General features: G+C 40.6%; 1 pseudogene; it reads left to right on the top strand.

Moving 5' to 3' along the window:
• The first annotated feature begins 9,018 nt into the window (after positions 1–9,018).
• Positions 9,019–9,960, top strand: LOC115852041 (retinal rod rhodopsin-sensitive cGMP 3',5'-cyclic phosphodiesterase subunit delta pseudogene; annotated as a pseudogene).
• Positions 9,961–17,497: the final 7,537 nt, after the last annotated feature.

Here is a 17,497-nt window from a genome sequence, read left to right as displayed (position 1 = left end):
GATTGATTATCTATTTCCTTTCTCATATTAGGGAAGTTTTCAACTATAACCTCTTCAAATATTTTCTCAGACCCTTTCCTTTTCTCTTCTTCTGGGACCCCTATAATTCGAATGTTGGTGCGTTTAATGTTGTCCCAGAGGTCTCTGAGGCTGTCCTCAATTCTTTTCATTCTTTTATTATTCTGCTCTGTGGTAGTTATTTCCACTATTTTATCTTCCAAGTCACTTATCCGTTCTTCTGCCTCAGTTATTCTGCTATTGGTTCCTTCTAGAGAATTTTAAATTTCATTTATTGTGTTGCTCATCATTGTTTGTTTGCTCTTTAGTTCTTCTAGGTCCTTGTTAAACGTTTCTTGTATTTTCTCTATTCTGTTTCCAAGATTTTGGATCATGTTTACTATCATTACTCTGAATTATTTTTCAGGTAGACTGCCTATTTCCTCTTCATTTGTTTGGTCTGGTGGGTTTTTACCTTGCTCCTTCATCTGCTGTATGTTTCTTTGTCTTCTCATTTTGCTTAACTTACTGTGTTTGGGTCTCCTTTTCGCAGGCTGCAGGTTCGTAGTTCCCGTTGTTTTTGGTGTCTGCCCTCAGTGGGTAAGGTTGGTTTAGTGTGTTGTGTAGGCTTCCTGGTGGAGGGGACTAGTGCCTGTGTTCTGGTGGATGAGGCTGGGTCTTGTCTTTCTGTTGGGCAGGATCATGTCCGTTGGTGTGTTTTGGGGTGTCTGTGACCTTATTATGATTTTAGGCAGCCTCTCTGCTAATGGGTGGGGTTGTGTTCCTGTCTTGCTAGTTGTTTGGCTTAGGGTGTCCAGCACTGTAGCTTGCTGGTCATTGAGTGGAGCTGGGTCTTAGCGTTGAGATGGAAATCTCTGGGAGAACTTTCACTGTTTGATATTATGGAGAGCCAGGAGGTCTCTGGTGGACCAATGTCCTGAACTTGGCTCTCCCACCTCAGAGGCACAAGCCTGACACCTGGCCGGAGCACCAAGACCCTGTCAGCCACATGGCCAGATACTTGGGGAGTTTCTTGCCTTTTGGGAAGTCTGAGGTGTCCTGCCAGTGTTCAGTAGGTATTCTGTAGGAGTTGTTCCACATGTAGATGTATTTCTGATGTATTTGTGGGGAAGAAGGTGATCTCCACGTCCTACTCCTCCACCATCTTGAAGGTCTCCCCCAAATGTTTTTCTTGTGATGAGAACTTTTATGATCTACTCTCGGGGCTTCCCTGGTGGCACAGTGGTTAAGAATCGCCTGCCAATGCAGGGGACACGGGTTTGAGCCCTGGTCCGGGGCGATCCCACATGCCGAGGAGCAACTAAGCCTGTGTGCCACAACTACTGAGCCCATGTGCCACAACTACTGAAGCCTGCGCGCCTAGAGCCAATGCTCTGCAACAAGAGAAGACACCGCAATGAGAAGCCTACACACCACAACGAAGAGTAGCCCCCACTTGCCACAACTAGAGAAAGCCCACACACAACAATGAAGACCCAATACAGCCAAAAATAAAATAAAAATTAAAAAAGATCTACTCTCTTAGCAACTTTCAAATATGCAAAACAGTATTATTAACTATAGTCACCATGCTGTACATTATATCCCCAGGACTTATTTACTTTATAACTGAAAGTTTGTACCTTTTGATCACGTTCACCCACTTGTCCCACCCCCTACCTCCGCCTCTGGCAGCCAATTTGTTCTCTGTATCTATGATCTTGTTTTTTCTGTTTCTCTATTTTAAGATTACATATATGAGATCATACAGTAGTTATCTTCTTTGTCTCACTTATTTCACTTAGCATAATGTCGTCAAGGTCCATCCATATCGTCACAAATGGATTTCATTCTTTATATGGCTGAAAAATATTCCACATTTCTTTTTTTTTTTTCTTGCGATACGCAGGCCTCTCACTGTTGTGGTCTCTCCCGTTGCAGAGCACAGGCTCCGGACGTGCAGGCTCAGCGGCCATGGCTCACGGGCCTAGCCACTCCGCGGCATGTGGGATCTTCCCGGACCGGGGCATGAACCTGTGTCCCCTGCATCGGCAGGCGGAGTCTCAACCACTGCACCACCAGGGAAGCCCTCCACATTTCTTTATCCATTCATCCATTGATGGACACTGTTATATTGTTTCCATATCTTGGCTATTGTGCATGGGAGTGCAAATATCTTTTTGAGTTAGTGTTTTCATTTTCTTTGGATAAATATCCAGTGGTACTAAAAAGCAAAATTGCTGGGTCATATGGTAGTTCTATTTTTAACTTTTTGAAGAATCTTCATACTGCTTTTCATATGGCTACACCAATTTACATTCCCACCAACAGAGCACAAGTGTTCTCTTTTCTCTACATCCTCACCAACACTTGTTATTTCTTGTCTTTTTGCTAATAACCGTTGTAACAGATGTGAGTGATATCTCATTGTGGTTTTGATTTGCACTTTTCTGATAATTGGTGATGTTGAGCATCTTTTCATGTACGTGTTGGCCATCTGTATGTCTAGGGTTTTTAGACTAGGATGGAACTGTATGTAAAATTATGTATAAAAATGTTCATTTTTCTCTGGGGAGAGGGTCCATAGCTTCCATCACATATTCACAGGTGTCTATTACAGAGAAAAGAGTAAGAACCATTTTTATGAATTAATATATCTATGGAAATGTTTTTACTTTGTCCCTATTCGTTTCTTACAAAAGAATTTTTTTAAGTATCAGTAGTTGTTCTACAGACAATAGAACCAACACAGATAGAATCACTTAGAATAATTCCTAATGCTTCTTCCAAACCTCTACTGTCCTCACTTATGCTAAGTGTCTTGCTTTGGCTGGATTGAAGTACTGAATAATGCAGTCCCAGACATGGTGTACAAGGACCTCACCATCTGTCACAGGCATCTTCCTCTCCTCTCCTTTTAGTATTACGAGGCTTCTGCTGTTTTCACAAGGAATCTTTACTCTGGCACACACTATCAAAGTTCCCAAATGATCCCTTTTTTCTCATGCCAACACTTCTGGCTCATCCCACGGTTTTGGTTAAGAGTTTAAGGGGAATAAAACCTCTTCTAAAAGGGCCAATCTCAACACGAGATCATTAGCTTTTCCTGATGAACTTTAGAAAAAGGAAGTGGAAAGTAAACATTGAGCTTATTATTAAAAACCTGCTTCTGTAATTTTTTGCAAAAGCTATCTCTCTCTTGCTGATTATTAATGACTTTTTTTCTGTATCTTTCTCCTTTCTCTCTTATTTACTTTGGGATTCACTTCCCCCCAGTGACTTAATTTAGTCATGTTCTCATTAGTGCAACTTCTACTCCAGCAGATTTCCTGGGCTTTCACATCAGTGCATTTCCATATGATAAACTCCATTAACAACTCTGAACGTTCAGGAATAAGGAAGCAGTCATTCAGTACCATGGGCTCTACCTCATTTGCCCCTATCTTCTGATCCAACTTTCTTGGCTATCTTGGAGCTTCTTCATCAGATAATTCCAGCAGCAGAAAATTAGGGCTGAGCTGTGGCAACAAAACTGATGGCTGAACAGACTCATTTCCTAGCAGGTACTTTCCATATATGTCATCGTTATCAGTAAAAAATATATTTTTAGACCCAAGGAAGACATAATCCCTTAGAATGTTTTTTTAAGCCATTTTTCAAATCGTGGTATAGATTTGTCCTGATACGCTCATCTTTTTCTTCCGATCTCCAAGGCTTCTCCAGACATGATTAGGAATATAGCATCATCTGGGTTATGGAATCAAAAAACTAAATGAGCCACAATAGACTATTTAATCTGACATTCTAAGTAATGTTTATCAACCTATACTGTATGTTGGTAGCAACTGGGGAGTCTTAAAAAAATTGACACTTGGGTCTCATCACCGAAGGTTCTGATTTAATTGGTTGGGGGTGGGGTTTAGGCAGTGCAGATCTTTAAAAGCTAATATAGTGACAGGCAAAGTTGAGGACCAGCCGTCTAAAGTAATCAACAGGACCAACACAATCAGCTTCAATCAATGAAGCCAAAATAGTGCTATCTGCATGATGTCATAATTCTATTTTAAGACAGTAGAGGGCAGAGTTGACAAATTTATATAGAGATAAACTGTCTTAGGAAATAGCAATTAGTAATGTAATATTTAGGTAATCCAACGTAAACATTGTACTCTGTGGTCATCTTTTGTCACAAAGCTTTCACTTACTGCTAAAGACAGATTACTTTTTGTATGTTGGAATTTACTGGGAAGCCCCTTACAGATGCGTGATCAATAGTATTATTACATAATTTGTGCATTTTTGAGAGTACAAAGTAACACTATTAATGATTCTGCCAGGACAAGTGTAAACCAAGATTGACTTAGGTAAGGTGGGACATATGGTCACCCTATGGTCACCACGTCTTCTGTGGGATCCAGAAGAAGAGCTAGAATCTGAACATGGCTTTACGAATTAAAGTAACCAGTAGTAATTATGTACTTAAACTGATTATTACAGTCTTCAGTATTATTTTTATGTATGTTCATCTATCACTGTTTAGGCACCTTGGGCAATTGAAAAGAAACTAAAGATATGCTTTTAGGTATCAGGAATTATACAGTCTGCTTGGGAAGAGAAGATTAATACCTCAAGCTGCTTTGGTAAATAAAATGCAAGAACGTCCTCAAAAATTCTTTCAGTATCAAGGTGATGGTGGCCTCATAGAATGAGTTTGGGAGTGTTCCTCCCTCTGCTATATTTTGGAAGAGTTTGAGAAGGATAGGTGGTTAGCTCTTCTCTAAATGTTTGATAGAATTCGCCTGTGAAGGCATCTGGTCCTGGGCTTTTGTTTGTTGGAAGATTTTTAATCACAGTTTCAATTTCAGTGCTTGTGATTGGTCTGTTCATATTTTCTATTTCTTCCTGATTCAGTCTTGGCAGGTTGTGCATTTCTAAGAATTTGTCCATTTCTTCCAGGTTGTCCATTTTATTGGCATAGAGTTGCTTGTAGTAATCTCTCATGATCTTTTGTATTTCTGCAGTGTCAGTTGTTACTTCTCCTTTTTCATTTCTAATTCTATTGATTTGAGTCTTCTCCCTTTTTTTCTTGATGAGTCTGGCTAATGGTTTATCAATTTTGTTTATCTTCTCAAAGAACCAGATGGAGAGATATACCATGTTCTTGGATTGGAAGAATCAACATTGTGAAAATGACTATACTACCCAAAGCAATCTACAGATTCAATGCAATCCCTATCAAACTACCAATGGCATTTTTCACAGAACTAGAACAAAAAATTTCACAATTTGTATGGAAACACAAAAGACCCCGAATAGCCAAAGCAATCTTGAGAACAAAAAACGGAGCTGGAGGAATCAGGCTCCCTGACTTCAGACTATACTACAAAGCTACAGTAATCAAGACAGTATGGTAGTGGCACAAAACCAGAAAGATAGATCAATGGAACAGGATGGAAAGCCCAGAGATAAACCCACGCACATATGGTCACCTTATCTTTGATAAAGGAGGCAGGAATATATAGTGGAGAAAGGACAGCCTCTTCAATAAGTGGTGCTGGGAAAACTGGACAGGTACATGTAAAAGTATGAGATTAGATCACTCCCTAACACCATACACAAAAATAAGCTCAAAATGGATTAAAGACCTAAATGTAAGGCCAGAAACTATCAAACTCTTATAGGAAAACATAGGCAGAACACTGTATGACATAAATCACAGCAAGATCCTTTTTGACCCGCCTCCTAGAGAAATGGAAATAAAAACAAAAATAAACAAATGGGACCTAATGAAACTTCAAAGCTTTTGCACAGCAAAGGAAACCATAAACAAGACGGAAAGACAACCCTTAGAATGGGAGAAAATATTTGCAAATGAAGCAACTGACAAAGGATTAATCTCCAAAATTTATAAGCAGCTCATGCAGCTCAATAACAAAAAAACAAACAACCCAATCCAAAAATGGGCAGAAGACCTAAATAGACATTTCTCCAAAGAAGGTATACAGACTGCCAACAAACACATGAAAGAATGCTCAACATCATTAATCATTAGAGAAATGCAAATCAAAACTACAATGAGATATCATCTCACACCAGTCAGAATGGCCACCATCCAAAAATCTAGAAACAATAAATGCTGGAGAGGGTGTGGAGAAAAGGGAACACTCTTGCACTGCTGGTGGGAATGTGAATTGGTACAGCCACTATGGAGAACAGTATGGAGGTTCCTTAAAAAACTACAAATAGAACTACCATATGACCCAGCAATCCCACTACTGGGCATATACCCTGAGAAAACCATAATTCAAAAAGAGTCATGCACCAAAATGTTCATTGCAGCTCTATTTACAATAGCCCAGAGATGGAAACAACCTAAGTGTCCATCATCGGATGAATGGATAAAGAAGATGTGGCACATATATACAATGGAATATTACTCAGCCATAAAAAGAAACGAAATTGAGCTATTTGTAATGAGGTGGATAGACCTAGAGTCTGTCATACAGAGTGAAATAAGTCAGAAAGAGAAAGACAAATACTGTATGCTAACACGTATATATGGAATTTAAGAAAAAAAAAATGTCATGACAAACCTAGGGGTAAGACAGGAATAAAGACACAGACCTACTAGAGAATGGACTTGAGGATATGGGGAGGGGGAAGGGTAAGCTGTGACAAAGCGAGAGAGAGGCATGGACATATATACACTACCAAACGTAAGGTAGATAGCTAGTGGGAAGCAGCCGCATAGCACAGGGAGATCAGCTCCGTGCTTTGTGACCGCCTGGAGGGGTGGGATAAGGAGGGTGGGAGGGAAGGAGATGCAAGAGGGAAAAGATATGGGAACATATGTATATGTATAATTGATTCACTTTGTTATAAAGCAGAAACTAACACACCATTGTAAAGCAATTATACTCCAATAAAGATGTAAAAAAAAAAAAAAAATTCTTTCAGGGTGACTTCCCGGCAGTCCAGTTGTTAAGACTTAGTGCTTCCACTGCAGGGGGCATGGGTTTGATCCCTGGTGTAGGAACTAAGATCCCATATGCTGCGTGGTGCAGCAAAAAGAAAAAAAAAAATCTAATCTGATTAGGACTTAAAAAAAATTCTTTCAAGAAGCAGAATATGATAAATAAAATAAATAATAAATACATTCATAAAAAATACTATCCTTAATTCTATATAGGCTGTCTTTGACTTAAAGTGATTCCACTTACAGTTTCCCACCATGGTCCCTACATACCTCTAGAACTTCCAGCAGGCAAAGACCAGTTGACTTCCTGAGCTGCTTGTGGTCTGAACCTTAGAAATTGTCTTCCTTGTGAGCGTAGCTCCTCTCATGTGCCCCCTCTAGCTTCTGGATACTTAAGCTATACAGCCATTGATCCCAAATTGAATCAAGGAATTAATTTTAGCACAGAAGACACGATGCAGTTGGTGACAAGCAAATAACATGGAACTAATAAATTCAAGTTGGCAAGCGAAGGATCCCTCAGGTAGGGTGCATTAGAAGCTTAGCTCTTGGTGAGAGCCTCCTGCTGGGTGTGGCAGCCACACCCCACACTTTTTGAATGACAACTTCAGTGTTGACTTGTATTTAATTTATGATCTCCCACAAGATTTTGTTTTCCTACCTGTTTTCTACTTGGGTCAAAACTGTTAGTTACCATTTTGTATTTAGGAAGCTTATTCTTCCTCCTTTGCTGACTCAGTATGTATGAATCCCTCTTTGATTTAATCTACTTTCTGATAATTCTGCATTTTTTCAAAGTTGAGCGATAATTGATAAATATCAAGATTGATTAGGCAACCTTAAGAAACTCAAATAATTAAAGCACGGGTAGTAAAGAACACAAAGTTATGGGATTAATCTTGTCATAAGACGGTTAGCCTTGGATTGGGCCAGTCTGATGGCTTGATAAATCTTCCCATTGTGCATGGGATGGACTGGTAAGGGAGGGAGCATGGGTCAGGCAAATCCGCCTCCAACACGTGATGACTGAGATGATGGAGAAAAACAGATCAGCTGTGCCCAATTTGTGTAACAAGGGCTGTTTTTTACCTTCATGGCACATATTTATTTCATTATCTGAGTTGTTGATGAAAATATTCAGGCATTGTTGTTGTTGTTTTTTTTTTTTTTGCGGTGCGCGGGCCTCCCACTGCTGTGGCCTCTCCCGTTGCGGAGCACAGGCTCCGGACGCGCAGGCTCAGCGGCCATGGCTCATGGGCCCAGCCGCTCCGCGGCATGTGGGATCCTCCCGGACCGGGGCACGAACCTGCTTCCCCTGCATCGGCAGGCGGACTCTCAACCACTGCGCCACCAGGGAAGCCCTCAGGCATTGTTTTCCTTTAGTTCACTGCTGTTTTGTCCTTGCCCTGGCCCACTTCTCTACTAAAACTTGCTCATAGGAAAGGAATTAATATTTGCTGCTTATATTTAACTATATTTCCCCCCAAATGAAATAACTTTGTTGCTTATTATGAAAATGTTCTATACGTATAAATACCCAAACATCATAGAAAAATAGAGAAGGAAGTAAGAATTACTCTTAATCCCACCATCTAGAAATAAGTTGAGATTTTTGGGAGTATCCTTCCTTATATAAAATACTTTATTCCTTAGTCAAATGGAAATTATTTGATGGCTACTTTAAAAAAACAACAACAGTATGTCATGACGTCTTTATCAATAAATATAAAACCATATCATCACTTAACTGGCTACATAGAATTTATACGTGTGTCTACCCACTATACTTGATTTCATCAGTTCCATTGTGATGAATGTTGAACTAATTTCCAATTTTTCCTTTTAAAGAACATTATTGTAACAAACATCTAGTATGTTCTTGCTGTAAGTGTAAAATAATAGAAAGCTAGGAAGGAGAAGGGATCAGGAGCCAGAGCTGAGGGGAAAGAGGCCGGTCCGGGTCTGGGCGCTGCCGCTGCTCGCCCGAGGTCTGCAGGCGGGGCTGCGGCTCAGACCTCAGCTCCTGGGCACAGTCTACAAGGCTCCGCCGGGCCAGCGTGGGAGAGCCGCAGGCGGCGGCCGCCGCATCATGTCAACCAAGGGTGAGCGGGCCAGGGAGATCCTGAGGGGCTTCAAACTAAATTGGATGAACCTTCAGGATGCTGAGACAGGGAAGATACTCTGGCAAGGAAAAGAAAACCTGTCAGGCCCTGGAGTGGAGCATGAAGCCCATGTTCCCAAGAAAATCCTCAAGTGCAAGGCAGTGTCTCGAGAATTGAACTTCTCTTCAGCGGAGCAAATGGAAAAATTTCGCCTGGAACAAAAAGTTTACTTCAAAGGGCAATGCCTAAAAGAATGGTTCTTCGAGTTTGGCTCTGTGATCCCTAACTCCACAAACACCCGGCAGTCCCTGATAGAGGCAGCGCCCAAGTCCCAGATGATGCCAGCAAGCGTGCTAACTGGAAGTGTTATAGAAACAAAGTTTTTTGACGACGATCTTCTTGTAAGCACATCCAGAGTGAGACTTTTCTACATTTGAGAGAAGAATATGTGTGCATTTCAAGAATTCATTTTTTTAGGGGGAAGGAGGAAACTGTTTACTTTTTTCCTCTATACATTTGATTTTTGACACTTCCACCCCTAATTCCCTCTACGGCAAAACCCACCTGCGGCCACCAGGGGACCAGCTCTGTGTAGGTACCAGATGGCTTTTTTCTCTCAAGCCACCATCTTCAATTGACCAGATTAAACTCCCAATCCCAGACCAGGGCAGAGGGCATGCCTCAACTCCTTCTTGGAGTAGACACGGGGACAAACACATACCACAAGCTGTTCCCGTCACCCTCCCTGCCTCCTTCTTGGGCCCTGCAGGCAACACATCTTCCTTTGGCCCCTGGTTTTGGGAAAATTCAAGTTCCTGACCCACGTTTAGTTTTTCCCTACCATTTCTATTTCATACATTCTCATACATTTAACTTGTAAAATAGACTGTGATATTATTGTTACATAGTGAATTAAAACATATGAATTAAAATAATAAAAAAAATAATAGAAAGCTAGAGCTGAAAGAGTCCTTAGAGACTAGCTAGTTCAATGCCATCATTTTGTGGAAGAAAAACAAAGGCATAGAGAGGATAAAGGGGAGTAGAAGCCAGGTCTTCTGACTTTACATCTATTAATCTTTTCAGTCTACCCTACTACCATCTTTCTAAAAAATTGCTTGGCTATTAAAATGTCACTAAGTGGCACTGACTTTTTTTACTCCAGTAGCCAAAAGCCTGTGCCTTAAAACTTAACTCTTCCCAGGGTTATTTGCATTTTAATATTTGTTGTTAGTTATGCAATAAGTTAAAAGATTTATGTATATATATATAAAATATATAAAATCTTTAGAATGAGGTCAGGGAATACCTCAAGTACTTGAAATTGTATGTGACAAGCTCCCACTTCAATTTCTGGCCATATTTGGTAGACGTGGGAGTTGAGAAATAGGTTTAGGCAGTAGTTGGGGTCTGTAACAGAATACTGATGCTCACTCACAGCTTTGAAACACTTCCAAAAGAAGGGTCTAAAGCTTTGGCTTATTTCAGTTTCTGCTATGGAAGGTCCGGAGCTAGATGCTTAATTAAGTGTATTTTGATGATTAAGATGATGATGGAATAGAACTAGCAGCACTGAGTTGTTACTTGTACACACTCAGCATAATTGGGGGCTAAATTCTTGATCTAATTATTGACTTAAAAAATTAGTCTATAATGTACATCATCTACATTAAATATCATGGAATCTGTTGGAATCTGTTAATTTAAAAACCCATGAGAGGGACTTCCCTGGTGGCACAGTGGTTAAGAATCCGCCTGCCAATGCAGAGGACACGGGTTCGAGCCCTGGTCTGGGAAGATCCCACATGCCAGGTAGCAACTAAACCCTCCTGCCACAACAACTGAGCCTGCGCTCTAGAGCCCGCGAGCCACAACTACTGAGCCCGTGCACCACAACTACTGAAGCCCATGCCCCTAGAGCCCGTGTACCACAACAAAGACAAGCCACTGCAATGAGAAGCCCGCACACCACAATGAAGAGTAGCCCCCGTTGCTGCAACTAGAGAAAGCCCGCACGCAGCAACGAAGACCCAACGCAGCCAAAAATAATTAATTTATATAAAAAAATAAAAACCCACAAGATACTGCTTCCTAGATAAATAACTCTTTCATAAGGAAGGGATTTGGAGTTCTATGTGATTTTTGGACAATTACTTGAACTCTGAGTTTCTTGGTTTCTTTATCTGGCAATAAGGATAATGATAGCAATTTACTTCATGAAATTGAATAAAAATGATTATATGGCATTTGGCAAAAAGAAAATGATAAATCTTTTAAAAATAAAATTTGCCATACACAGAGGAAAATGAAGAATGGTGTTTTTGACAAGAACCAGTTACTCTACAGAATAAATCATGTTTGAATCTCTTGTAGTCTTTAAAGCATTCAAGAAATATTCAACAGAAGTTGAGCAGCTGCAGAAATATCCCACAGAATAGAAAATGAGATGAATTTGCAGAGGTAATGGAATCTTTCATTGTAGTATCTTTCCAAATTTTATTGAAAATTTCCCAAAGGTTTTGGTTAATACTATGAAAAAAAAATTGTAAGTTTGGAAACTGCTAACAAATTAAAGCAATTAACAAGATCATTTATGCTGGCAGTAATTATCACACAAACACAAAATTGTTTAATTGGTTGAATTGTTAGCACTCTAGCTGTCGTTCCTTGTTAACAAACTCGAGTTTTAAATTATATTTTCTCTCCTTGATTTGAGTTCCTGGCTTGATAAATATTTATAAAAGAAGAGAACAAAGGTTTCAGGTTTAGACACTTTTGATTATTCACATACAGACTATCCACTCTGTGGAGTACTCAAGACAGAGTGTTAATGTCAACACCAACTCACTGCATGTAATGCTTTTTGATCCACCTTCCTACGTTCTTAATCCTACGTGCTCAAGGCTTTGGCATACTGGAGCGTGGGGTTTGGAGTGGGGCCACTGCCCCAGGATGAAGTCTGAAAACGGCACTGAGAGGGTGGAGCAAACAGAGACAAAGTCCACAGAGCTGAACCATCACTATTGTATTTGCTGTACCTCATTATGAATGAAACACTGGAAGACGGCAGGTGAACTTGATAGTGGGTGTGAACATAAAACCTACTTAATTGACTTCATTTCTCATCCACAGACAGTAAGTTAGGTATGAATGTGCCAAGGTGGCCGAGGAGCTGGTGAAATTCAGACACAAATATTGCCAATTATGTCTCCGGGAATGTGAATTTATTTAAATAAATTTACTCAAACATAAATAGGAAAGTGATTCTCCTGTAAAGAGTCACAAATATATATATATATTTGTGTGTGTGTGTGTGGTATGCGGGCCTCTCACTGTTGTGGCCTCTCCCGTTGCGGAGCACAGGCTCTGGACGCGCAGGCTCAGCGGCCATGGCTCACAGGCCTAGCCGCTCTGCGGCATGTGGGATCTTCCCAGACCGGGGCACGAACCCGTGTCCCCTGCATTGGCAGGCGGACTCTCAACCACTTGCGCCACCAAGGAAGCCCACAAATATATATTTTTAAGCCAACTAGAAATGACTTTCAATTACCTACTTCTTTGGTTGGCCTCCAGAACTGCAACTCTCTTTTAGTTTGCATGATTTATTTGTTCATTAATTCACTTATTAACTCACTTACTCATCAGGCCTTTCTTAAGTACATCTTGCGTGTCAGGGGCTGTGCTAAGTGCTGGGAAACTTAAAACTGTATCCCGAAAGCAACAGGGAGCCATTGGATGATTTAAAGTAGTGGAGGGATCAGATTTCTTTTTTAGAAAGTGTACTTTGGCTACTATGTGGGGGAAGAATTGAAGGAGAGTGAAACTGGAGAATGGGACAGCAGTTAGGAGATTTATAAGAAGAAATTCATGTGAGAAAAGATGAGGCCTGGGTTATGGACTGAATGGCCTGCACTCCAAATTCATATGTTAAAATGCTAGCCCCAAGTACCTCGGAAAGTGACCAGATTTGGAGAGAGAGCCTTTAAAGAGGTAATTAAGGTAAAATGAAATCATGTGGCTGGCCCTAATCCAATATGACTAGTGTCCTCACAAGAGGAGATTAGGACACAGACACACAAAGGAAAGACCATGTGAAGACAGAGGGAAAACATGGCCATCTATAAGCCAAAGAGAGGGGCCTCAGAAGAAGCAACCCTGCCGGTAACTTGATCTCGGACTTCTAGCCTCCAGAATTGTGAGAAAACTAATTTTGTTGTTTAAGCCACCCAGTCTGTGGTATTTGTCATGGAAGCCCACTCAAACTAATACAGCCTGAACAAGGCACCTGCAGCAGAACATAAGTGCCTTCAGACACCAGTTTATCATCACACCCCAGTATAAGCCTGCTATTACATCTGCACGAGCTCACATCTCTTAGGTAATGGAAAATCTAATCCTGGAAAGCTCAGGCACAGCTATAGAAGGAAAGATGCCCATTTATTCCAAAGCCTGTTTAGTGCTTCCATGCTCTGGTGGATGACAGGATGTAAGTCTTGCTCTTCTGCTCCTTTCCATTATCGGTGGATGGAAATTTGAAATTGGTGTCACTTGCTCCTTTATAGGGAGGTCAGTTTGGTATTTACACACTCTCTGCCAGTTTTCAGATTCCTTGCAAGGACCATTCTGTTTGAGGCATCTGAAGGTGAAGTTTATTCCTTTGTCCTCGATGCCTCTATATTGTAAATGGTGGGCTTTTCAAATGGGTCCTCCTGCTGCTTTGTCTTTGGAAGTTGTGGAGACTGTGGTTCCCCTAGATGTTCCCAGAAATGGAACAGAAATTTCAGTTTAGTTTTATGAAATGCATCTCTTGGTGACAAGGTAAAGATGAAGGAAACTAATGTTTTTTGAGTTCTAGGCACTATTTCAAAGTTTTCTGTTCATAACCATGAGTTCTCGATTTTTCCATTGTTAGACATTTGAATGAGGGGAACATTGGGTAGGGTTGGGTTTATTTGGTTTGGTATCTCTGTTTTTAAGTAGCTTTCTGATACATGTTCATTTCTAAGTCACAGTAGTCTTAAAATTTCAAACAAATAACTGGTTCTGTGATTCAGTAAAGATAGTTTGTAGGATTAATTTAATTCAAGGCACAGGAAGCTAGTCTAGGCTCTATTTTTGGTTTATGATTTAATTTTTTCAAGTTCTTGGGTCTTAGAATCAAATCATAAGCTTTAAACTGTACATAAAACTGTAAACTGTATTTTAAAATCTTTATCCTGCTTTAAACTGCTTCTATTGAATCTGAAAATTCATATTTTTCTTCAACTCTGAGAAATTTTATTCTACTTTCTCCTTATTATCATCTCATCTGCTCTCTTTCTCTCCTTTTGTAACTTCTATTGGAACAGATATTGGAACTTGAGGCTCTCACCTCCATGACTTTCAACCATTCTCACAAACTTTCCATCTCCTTGCTTTTTGCCCTGTGTTTGGGGAGAATTTCTGTTTCCACTAATCTGCTCTTAACTTGATCAGTTCTGCTGATCAGCTAATGAATTTTAAACTTCAGAAACTACTTTTTAAATCTCTACGTTTTCTCACTGATTATTTTTCTTGGATACAATATCCTTTCAAATCTTGCTGAATAAAATTTAAATTCATTTAAATTTATCTTCTGTTTTCTTTATTAACTTAGTTTCCTCTGATATTACTTCTTTGTTAGTTGCGTTTGGTGCTTTTCCTTCATGGTATTGGTTCCCCTCCGCTGACGAAATCTTTGGTGATTTTGATTGTCCAATCATCTTTTACTTGAGGATCGGCTTGCCTGTCTGTTCTGTTAATCATAGCCTGTCTTCAGGAACTGTGAAGGAAGGGCACAACATGCTATCCAGAGAGAATGAAAGTTCCCTATTACTTCTAGCGGTCAGTGTATACTTGGGCTCTGCCCCTCTGGTCCCGGGATCCCCGCTAACTTTATCCCACAGGCAAACATTTGGTACTTAAGGCCAGCAGGGGAGGGGACTCCTCAATGAATTATTCTATCCTAGGTTCCCCACTCCCCACCTCCTCTTGTATCCTTTGACTCTTGCTTGGAATTTCCCTAAACTATTCCTTCTCCTGAACCTGTTTTGATTTCCTCTAACTTTGTTTTTGTCTAGATCAGGTCCTGCCTCTCTCTTCTATATTTCAGGATTTCTTAAAAATTCCTGGAAAATTGATCACATTGTTTTCTTATTTCCCTGTGCTGTTAGATTTCTATTCTCTTTAAGACATATCTTTTTATGAGATTTAGGATGGAAGAGAAGGTAAATGCATGGGCTCAACCCACCATCTTGACCCAATCTCTACTTATTATTTTCTTTACTATCTCTAATTAATTATCAGATAATACAAGCTCAATGTGAAAAATTCAGAGAATATAGAAATAGAAAATGAAAGTTCCTTCTTGTGTCAGATTCCTCTAACGTCCTGACTTATATCCACTTCTCACCTATTGATTTTAGCTGGAGCTGGGTTGACAGTTCTGTGAGGGCTTCCTCTCACTTCCTGGTTAAGTAGAAGCCCCAGTTCCTGGCTGACAGCATCTAGTTTCAAATGCACACCTTCTCTCTGGCCCTAGAACTGCAGATTGCGTTAGGAGCTTGCTTGGTAGCTTGGAAGTGTGGGCTGTCAACATGGAATAGGAGGTTAGGGGGGCAGTCCCTTGACCACCCAGGATGAGGACCGATCTCCCACCTTTCTGATAGACAATTCAGGGAGGCTTTATGAACTCTTCTCAGGAAGTCCCTGCAGAATTAATCCCTGCTGCCCACAGCAATGACTTCAAATATGAACCCTTATATGAGCTTTTCCTTCTTACCTATTTCACTCTCCCCAGTTTCTCATTCCCACTCCCTGGGATCTGCCATTTTCCTCCCTCCTTATTTGACAATACCCTTTTCCTCTGTACTTCTAAACTTCCTCTCTCCCTCAGTCCTAATTTATCATTTCACTGTAACTCAATTAGCTGTAAAGCATGTGGGGATGCTGTCAGGATAACAGGCTCTGTAGCAAATGAGGTTGTATTGAATTATTTAGATTTCAGCTAAAGTGGAAATAACTAAAGCAGCTGAACAGGTTTGTAAAATCCTGGGGTAATCTGTCCACTGATTTGGTGTTTTTACCATATTAATTTTTTCTCGTGGTTGAAAATTATAAATTTTAAGGCTACAAAGAAATATATGTGTACAACTCTTCAGTTCAGAGCCCTAAAGCTAAGGAATTGTCTGTTTCATGTAGTATATAATTATGTAGCTGCAGAGCTGCAATTCTAGGGTATCATGAATTTATTTAATAACTTTATCCACACAAGGCTTTTAAAAAACACAAATACATAATTTCTCTCCATTTTTTTATTTCAAAAATAGAACAAAGATTTCTACTTGAGATATATGATAGTCTCAGCCTTTGAAGTTGGCCTGTTTTTCTTGAGTTTTCCTTGCCAGAATTTGGTTCTTAATTTTTAAATGAAAAAGACCTTGTTGTTTCTAACTCAGTAAAAAAACAAATGGATTCTTAAATGCTATCAGAAAGGGGGAAGGGTGGCTCACTGCTAATCTAATGGGTTGACCACAAATATTCTTCTATTATCTTCCCTCTATTACTAGTGTGTCTTGGGAAATTGAGCTTAATAAGGGCCCAGACAACAAGGTGGTAGTGTGGAGAGTTCTGTGGCTTTGTAACATCTGTGGAGTTTGCGCCACTTAGCACATCTCAATGTCTAAATGCCCACTCTCAAAAGAGGTGTGACTGCAGCAGGAAGTGAAGTATCTTTGCATATGTTCAATATATAAACTAAGCACGCACATCTGGCACTTAAACACCCTTTTCCTGGTGAATCCTGGAAAGCAGCATAATTATACTCCCAAGCAAATAACTCAGGTGTAAGACTGTTTCGTTGTTAAGAACACCAGGCATCACCAAAGTTAAAACTCTTCTCTCATCTTTGCGCTTTAAATCTCCACTGTCATCTCCAAAACACCTGAGATTACCTGGGCTGATGTCTGGTGAGAAATTGCCTCAGCACGGCTGATGGAGGAAAGAGATGAAAGTTGCAGCAAAGTGTACCACCAAGCCTTACTGAACAATGACCTTGTATAGTAAGAAAGTCAAGAAAGTGGACAGCCTTGCAAGCTGCCACTTCTGTGTCTCTCTCCCGAGGTGACTCGGAGATGCTTTGTTTTTCCTCTCTGGCACCATCGGTTCTAGTGTTTTCTCTGGCCTACAGCATCCCACCCCACCCAGCGTGCGGAAGCGTCCGCTCGCCTGGAAACCGGGTCTGGCCAGGAGGTGTCGGTGGGCTGGGGTGGCAGCTTGCCTGTTGATTACAGTCCCTGTAACGCGCGAGCCATGGGACTGCGGGCTGCGCCCCGCCAGCATTGCCCGGTCCGCCTGGACCACACCAGGTTTGCAAACAGAAACGGAGACACCGAGCCCTCAGGCT

Source organism: Globicephala melas, chromosome 2 (assembly GCF_963455315.2).
Source record: "Globicephala melas chromosome 2, mGloMel1.2, whole genome shotgun sequence".
NCBI lineage: Eukaryota > Metazoa > Chordata > Mammalia > Artiodactyla > Delphinidae > Globicephala > Globicephala melas.
This window is presented reverse-complemented; position numbering and strand designations above follow the sequence as displayed.